At 39.3% G+C, this 9,015-nt stretch overlaps 1 long non-coding RNA gene across 1 annotated transcript; it reads left to right on the top strand.

The window, feature by feature from the left end:
* Positions 1–5,372: 5,372 nt before the first annotated feature.
* LOC142492074 (uncharacterized) lies at positions 5,373–8,805 on the top strand. Its single transcript, XR_012800716.1, has 3 exons — positions 5,373–5,825; positions 6,853–6,908; positions 8,146–8,805. It is a non-coding gene; the product is annotated as an uncharacterized LOC142492074 (long non-coding RNA).
* The last annotated feature ends 210 nt before the right edge of the window (positions 8,806–9,015 follow it).

Here is a 9,015-nt window from a genome sequence, read left to right as displayed (position 1 = left end):
TCGAAAGCTTTTTCTGTATCCAGACTTAACAACATGCTTTGAGTTGCCTTACTATTTGCCAAATCCAACAGATCAATAAATCGTTGTGTATTATCCGCTGCTTGCAGGCCCTTGATAAATCCGACTTGATCTGGGTGTATAAGTCTGGGTAGGAGGAGACTTAGGGCCTCATGCAGTAAGCGTTGATAAGGGAAATATGGCCATGTTATAGCCAAAATTGGGTTTGAGATTCAGTAAGCGCCGATAAGTGCTTCATATCGCCAGGTTTCGGAGCCGATAATTTGGTTATGGCCAGTCGCCTGCCGATAAGCCTGTTTTCGACACTGATCGCCACTTTTTTAAATCGGCTGGATTCAACAAAAAAAAACAGCTTATCGGGCCTGATCGGCACTACGAAATTGAGATGTTATGGCCGATTTCTCCCGCCAACTAAAGTTGGCAGTTTGGACGGGAGAACGATCGCTAAGGCTGCCGGAACGGCACTTAGAAAAAAAACATCTTCTGTACATCAATGGAAGTCAATGGAGCGGGGACGTATAACAGTATAGTACTGTTTATGTTTCATTGCTCACAATACAAGGGGGATTTGCATGACAGTGTGGGGGCATTCCCTGCATTGTGTCACAGCTGATGTGTCTTATTTGCATAACATTCGACTTTTACATGTTTTCAGCATTTGCGGGTCACATTACTCATCATGTGATGATGTGGCAAGGGAAAATACTATACTACACTCTTAAAGGAGAACCTCACATCATATCACACATTTTACTCAACTCAGCGACAATTATTTACATGATGTCACACATGTCACACATGTCACACATACACAGTATATTCATCTTCCTTTACATTACACAATGCTTGTAATGTGACACGCATCTTTAAACGTTCATGTACATCTGTCTTCTCATGTTTACATATACTTTTGGGTCCTCCCTATTTTCATGACGTCACTTATTGGACGCTCAATCACATTGCATGTTTACATTGTAACCGTAGCATTACAAGCACTTCAACCTAACTTATACACACATGTACAGTAATTCAGCATTGGGACACCTTGTAAACTCATTCTATACCAACTATCCTCCTTACACAAATGCATGCATATGCACACGACTATTCATTGTTGCCAACATGTCACAATAACATGGATAATTACACATGTTACACAAAACTTTTCCCACGTCAATCTCAGCCTTTTTGTCTCATTACATGACTGACTCTTGCGTTCACAAGTGTTACATGCATTGCACATGCAACTATTTATTTGCAAGCAATCTTTGTACAAAGCTTCACGTCACATCTTTGCCAAATATCATCATTCCCTGCAGAATACACACAACAAATACTTAGAACAACAAGTGCACACAGCTTGCCACAGAAGTACTTTATTATGTTAATGTAACACCTTGCATTTTACTATGTCACCTGACATCATCACATACCTATTTAAAGGACGCACATTACCTGCTCATTCACAGCTACTCATTTCAAAATGTTGCGAATGTTTAGGAGACGCAGGAACATTCTTTTCTATGACATGCTTGATGATCAAGAGAATGATATAGGGCAAGGTAGGGACACACCGAGGGACAGTGACAGTGACGCGGATACGACAGGGACAGGGAGAGGGACAGGCCGAGGGACAGGTAGAGGGACAGGAGATCAGAGGAGAAGACAGAGGAGACAACTTGTGCCTCGTCCGCGTCTGTACAGGGAGAGAACCCTGTTAGATGGGATGAGTGAAGAGGAGATTGTAAGTCGCTATCGTTTGAGTTCAGCAGCAATCTTAGCTCTTTATCAGGAGAAAGGGGGGATTTAGATTTTTTCACAGCCAGAGGTCGTGCAGTCCCTGGGCTTGTTAAAATGCTGTGCTCATTACATTATCTTGCTTCCGCGTCATACCAGACAACTGTGGGCATAGTGGGCGGGGTCTCGCAATCTACATTCTCGCGGGCCTTGACCCAGTTTCTCTATGCACTCAATAGACGCGCTAGGAATTATATTCATTTTCCTACAGAGGCAACAGAGTGGCTGGAAGTCAGGACTGGCTTTTATAATATAGCAGGGATACCATCTGTGCTGGGTGCAATCGATTGCACACATGTTGCTTTGATTGCACCTAGTCAGAGTGAGCATGTGTACCGCAATCGGAAGCACTACCATTCACTCAATGTACAGGTGGTATGTGATGCCACGATGAGGATAATGCATGTGGTACCCAAGTTCCCTGGTTCCAGTCACGATTCCTCTATCCTGAGGAACTCTTCAGTCTTCCATGCGTTCGAAGAGGGACATTTTGAACCTGGTTGGCTGCTGGGTGAGTACATATTTACATGTTCTAACACAAAACACATGTTGATTTAGGAATGTTGGCATTGTACAATTTGATCACTAATGTCAGCTTATGTGTGCTCCATTCATTATAGGTGACTCAGGATACGGAATTAGGCCGTGGCTCTTGACTCCGGTGCTAAACCCTCAAACTGAAGCAGAGGACAGGTACAATGCAGCCCATATATCTACAAGATCTGTTATAGAGAGGACATTTGGCCTACTCAAGACCAGGTTTAGGTGTCTGGACAGAACTGGTGGGGCTCTTCTATACAAGCCTCAAAAAGTGTCTGATATTATCCTTGCCTGTTGCATTTTGCACAATGTTGCACTCAGGCACAATGTACAGTCAGACCTAGCTGAGGCTTTGGTAGACGAGCATCCCACCCATGTAGCTGCTGAAAATGAACAAACAGCCAGTGGTGGCCAGACACGACAGAATCTCATCAATTCATTTTTTTCTTGTAAGTACAAACTCATATGTTCCTAGTACTACTTTTATAGTTTAATTATGTTATATTAACAATAATGTTTCTTTATATAACCTTCTGTTAGGACACAGATGAATATGGGTTGCACACCTTTCTTTTCTCTGCTGTGTGCACAAAGGGATGTGGCACCGGTATGTTATTGTTGCACAGGTTATATAATCCCTCTTCAATTGTACTTTAGTTGTGTGTATGTGAATACAACTTGGGTAACAAAGCAATAATATTTTAGCATTGTGTTATTCCTTATGCTAAGACAAAACACATATTATGCCCATAATCATTCATGCTTCTAGTATGCTTACATACAATGTTATTGGTGCAGTGTAACATGTACATCCATATGATGTGTACACCAGGCTGATTTACATTTTGAATGTCATGAAATATACATGGTGTTGTACATTTAACACCAAATACACACTTTGCTGTGTTGTTTACGGTACTGAAGATGGCATGTCAATGTTTGCAATTTATATATTGTTCCTTTGCATTATAGGTATATCTCCAGTATGACTGATCATGGTATGTATATTTGCTGACATCTCTCATAAGATGTGGCTACCTCAATCTTCCTATAATTATTGGAACTAAAAACCCAACATATTGGTTTAAACACAAATGTTACATATATGTACTTTCTGTATCATGTATATGCATTTAGCTACTCTTGAGCTTTCATGTGCATTGTATTACAAAATGATTACTCACATTTCATCACATTTTATGTATGTTTCCTTATAATTTCCATTCATGTAATATAGAGGTGGTTGGAGAAAAGGGGATAACTGTACTTATTTGTTTACTTACGGGAGCACATTCATCACTAGCATAGACACACTTTTTAAGACAACTGTTTGTGTCTCTATCAATTGGTGTAGGATCCATGTATAACACCGACAAATGATAACACCAGCTTTATTATGGTAGCTTATATCATCATATTGACTATACTATGTATTTCTAAACGATTAATAAACACAGTAAACTATAGTTAGTTAGGTTAATGAAATATACACAGAAACGTACTTCATAACATGATGGTGATGTCATATTCAGAACATCATGCATTGGAGGGGACCATAACATCTGGCCAGTAACATTATTTGCTACAGTCCCAAACCATTTTATCTACATACCCATGTAACAAGAGATTTTAAAAATAAATGGCTACTTGGTTGTAAGTGTCCTTTACATTGGGAGAAGGAGTGGCTCAGTGAGTAAAGACACACACTGGCACTGATAGTTTGAAGCAGGGGAGTCTGGTTCAATTCCCGGTGTGGGCTCCTTGTGACCTTGGCCAAGTCACTTTATCTCCCTGTGCCTCATGCGGCAAAAAAACATTTGTACGTTCCACGGGCCAGGGACCTCAGGCTGAAACATGTGTCTGTAAATCGCTGCGTACAACTAGCAGCCCTATACATGAACATGCTCATATTATTATTATTATTGTTACATAGTTTCGACAGTCATACGTTCCATTACATATTAGAATACACAAATGTGTTAGCAGAGTGGGAATGGTTGTTATATATAAAACACACCATGTCATAAAATGTTAGTAGTCATTAAAGAACACTCAATAAAAATTCATGAGGCACTCTTTTGCAACATCATTATGTTAATTAAGTGCTGATGCAATATAGGCATAAGGGTATCACATTTTTAATTGTTTGTTAATAAGCGCTGCAAGCAATATAAAATTAGTTCCATATGTAGTATAGTAGTCGGTGGCTCCTCCTCACAATCATCTCATATAAAGGTAGACTCTTCTGAAATCATACATTGATCCGATTGTATCTTCCCCGACATCTCTGAAATACAGCAAACACATGATGGTCAAAGATGGCACCTTACTAGATATGCATCCGTGACAACGCGTTACGCAGCTCTATATGATTGTGTAGATACACACGTCAGTCACTTATATGTTAGAAGTAAAACTGTTCATCAGTATGTAATGTTTCTTTAAATTTGTAGCAGGCATAACTATGTATAAGAAGTGAACGTTGCCTGTATACTGAAAGATGTGCGCGCACATCTTTGTGTGCGCACGCACTTCACGCTTGGCTCCACTAACTGTTAGCGCATGCGCAAAACAAAGCGTACGTTGTGCGTTCAATACATGTTGAAAATACCAGTAAACATAACATCTTTATTTCAAATACAATGAAGACGAAACTACATTCGTTCTAAACGAGTACATCTGTATTCTTTTTAAACAGACGTGTTTGAACAGAAAGCACGGCCGATAACACAATGCGCAAATGCAATACGTGTGACGTCATGTTAAGCCAGCGTGAAACGCACGCTAACACTCCTCCCACTCAATTAACATTCGGCTAACGCCCAGGGTACGCCTACAAACACTGAGCCGCACGCATCACACACTGCAGTTACCGTTACTATAACAAAACATGACAGCCAATAGGCTTTGAGGCGCGCACGTCGCTTGGGGGCGGGACTTACATCACTAATCCTTTTTAAGGAAGCCTTGGCCCATGACAAGGGTCCCACGTCATACGTGGTGGACCCGGTTTTCAATGTTGTAGATGTTGCATGATAACAAAACAGGTATGTGTTAGAGTAATGGTAAAATGTTGCTAATATGTTTAAAGGGATAGGAAAGTACGTATATTTATTCCGTCAGCAATGTGTACTACTCTTTCAGGTCCTACTATATTGTATTAGGAAACAATTTGTTTGTGATCGCTACATGTTATGCAGTCTGCAATGTTACGCTGTATCCACGCATTGAAAGTGAAAATGGTGGTTACAAAAAAAAAAAAAATTTAAACGCAGAGTCAACGCATAACGATTGTTATATTTACCATTCTTCTAGAATTAACTCTTCGCCTGGCTGCAACTGGTCGCTCCAGAAATGCAAGGCATTTTCATCCACGCTTAACCCAACCGCTGAATCCAGTATGGCACATATCTCCTCCAGGATGCGCTCATAGGAATCGCCACTGCTTTCTTCAAATAATTGGTCGGGAGGTAGGTTCATTTCTTCCGGTTCCCATTCCAATGCAATTTCAGCTGAAAGGCTTGGTACATAATCATAGTACTTTTGTTCTTGTACAATGTGGGTTTCAGGAATGGAGGCTGCAGATATTGCAGCACGTATCGATTCAAACGGATCAGTAGTAGCGGATACATTGCTATTGCCATTAGGAATAAATATGCCTTTCACGACAATATAAGTGCCGTCTTTCAGGAGAAATTGTTTTTCCGGGGCAATCTTCCAGAAACCATAGGTGTGTTGTAGCTTATCCTGGTCACGTTCAAAAAAGTCATTACTTGATAAAGTGAATCTTATTGAGGAATTAAAATTCCGTGCATGCTTACGGTCTTGGTAATAAGGATATTTTGCTCGAATGAAATCATCGATTTGGCGTGTGCTTGCTTTCTGTCCGCGACTGTTCAAGATGGCTTCACAGATCATGTACTTATACCCTAAAAGGGGATTAATATTGTTAACGAATTCATCAGCCATGTCTGAGTAGCACAAAAGCTGTGTGCAGGTCTGTGTTATTTGCTCATCAAAATGAATGTGCTGAATGGCTAACAAACTCCTGTTTTTCCTTGTCAAGGTCAACAAAACTAACTACTTTGACTCCTTCTTTCAAACGCCAATTGGATTTGTTTGTCTAATTGGGTTAACAGTTGTGGTTCGTGATATGGGACTGTGGGAGAAACATTTCTCCTTCTTTTATCTCGTTTGTGAAAAACATCCCTAGACTGTGAATGCGTTCACATAGTGTTTTTTTGAAAACTAACAAAGACCAGTGTGTGAAAATATTTCTTAGCCAGGCATATCAGTAAAAACACACCTGCAAAAAGAAATGTTTTTTCCCCGCTTACATTTCTGTGTGTATGTGAAAGTCTGGTTAACTCCCTGTCTGCATGAGTTTAAATACGTGTGTATATATATATATATATATATATATATATATATAAATATATCTCTTATAAAAATATATATATATTTATATATAATATTTTTTTTTTTTTTATATTGCAGGAGTACACACAACATTGATGGCATTAAGTATACCTTGTATGAAACCTATTTAAATGGTGAGAAACATGATTTAATTAAGTAATAAACATTTGTTTAAGCACAATACTGTTAGAGTCTCATACTTAGGATATTTCTCAAACATTAGGCCTGTATTATTAAAATAGTGTTTTCACAAGGAAGCATGAAGTGTATTAGTTTGTGTATACCAGTTTATATAGTACTATATATATATATATATATATATATATATATATATATATATATATATATATATATATATATATATATATACACTCACACACTCACACTCACACTCACTCAGTGTGTGTGTGTGTGTGTGTATATATATTATTATACATTCTGAGATGTTATAGAAACGAACACACAACTGATTAAAGGACAAAATTACAATGGCCAAGCAAGGCAAAGGTAAGTAATAATTTACACATAATCCTGCTGTACACGTACAAGAAAGATGTTTGCACTTACTTAGGTGTTTTAATAATTGCATGTGACTAATATGCATATGCAATTCTTACATCAATTAACACACCCAAATGCAATGTTTTGCTGCAAAGTCAATGGCAGCTTCTCTAAACTTAGCAACTGGCTCCTGGTGGACCATTACTGAACAGACGATTACAACATAAATATTTATAACACAATTAATTATGAGTGTTAACATTTCCAAAACTTCACGTGTACAAGAACATAGTTGAAAGTTTGGAAACAACACAGTCTTCAGCATACATACAATAGTAATTAGATAATCTGAAGTCAACAAAACAAGGCCAAAGACATATTTTCTGAATTATAACATTTATTTTTTTTGTTCCTTTTGCGAGCGAGTAACAGGCCTGCTTGTTGTCTCTTGAATTTTCCTTTTTCTTTTGCCACCAACTTTAGGCACAACAGAGCCACTTTGAGTGGCCTCTGGCACTTCACGGGCAGGACTTGTGGCCAGTGACTGTTCACCTACGGGGCTTGTGGCCAGTGACTCACCTACAGGGCTTGTGGCCAGTGACTCACCTACAGGGCTTTTGGGCAGCGATTCACCTACAGGGCTTTTGGGCAGCGACTCACCTACAGGGCTTTTGGGCAGCGACTCACCTACAGGGCTTTTGGGTAGTGACTGTTCACGGACAGGGCTTGTGCCCAGTGACACATGTGAGCAAGTTGGTAGACACTGCACAAGTGATGGTTGGTCTGTTTCATGTGTGTCTTGTTTTGTTTTTGACCAAAAACTGGTCAGTAGTAACTGCTTGTATTTTGTTTTTGTGGGCTCCTTTGTAGGTGTCAGCTGCTGATTTTGTACAGATGGCAGTGGTAGTATGTCGTCAGGAACCTGCACAGCAATCTCTGCTACTTGACCGGTAACATTTGGGCCTGGTGAATGAATATCAGATGAATGTGGTGAAAACTGACCTGCATGAACAGATCCTGGCTGGGAGGTGTTGAATTGTGGTACATTAGTCATTCTCCAGTAATTAGCTTGTGTTTGCTGAACAACTAATGCTTCGAATGAGGTGTTGATTTTTTGCAACTGTTTAGGCACTTCAATGAAGACTCTGTGGAGATGTGCCAATTGTGATACTGTTTCTTCCTGCAGTCCAATCATCCTTTCCAGCACTGTCATCATGTCTGAATGGCGACGATTTTCTGCGTCCACTATTTTCCCTCTGAAGCTACAATTGCATCGTATGTGGAAGTTGATGGACGATTTGGCGGTACAACAGTTTCTATTGGCACCTCTTCATGGTCACATGATTGTATTTCAGTCTCTTCTGTGGCGTCATCCTCATCATACTCATCATCCTCATCACCATGATGTTCTAAAAAGAAATGTACACATTATTAAATGGCATGTTAATGTATGCTGTGTTACTATGTAATTGTACTGTGTCCTAAGTAACACCTAACATGTTAGCATACGTTTTATAACCTCATTAAAAACTACCTTGACTTACGAATAATGTTTGGACTCAGTATGAAATATGAATGAATGAAAAGTTGCTCTAAACTCAGAAGTCCTACATGATAATTAACATCACTAACACAATACATGTTGCCTTACACTTAATTTTCACTGACACTAAGTAATCCTATTTAAAGAAGATGTGCAAAACAAATAATGCACATGACAACATAACATATAGAAGAGCA

The sequence above is a fragment of the Ascaphus truei genome, chromosome 4 (assembly GCF_040206685.1).
Source record: "Ascaphus truei isolate aAscTru1 chromosome 4, aAscTru1.hap1, whole genome shotgun sequence".
In the NCBI taxonomy this organism is placed as follows: Eukaryota; Metazoa; Chordata; class Amphibia; order Anura; family Ascaphidae; genus Ascaphus; species Ascaphus truei.
The sequence above is the reverse complement of the archived record's forward strand: the minus strand, read 5'-3'. Positions and strand labels throughout refer to the sequence as shown.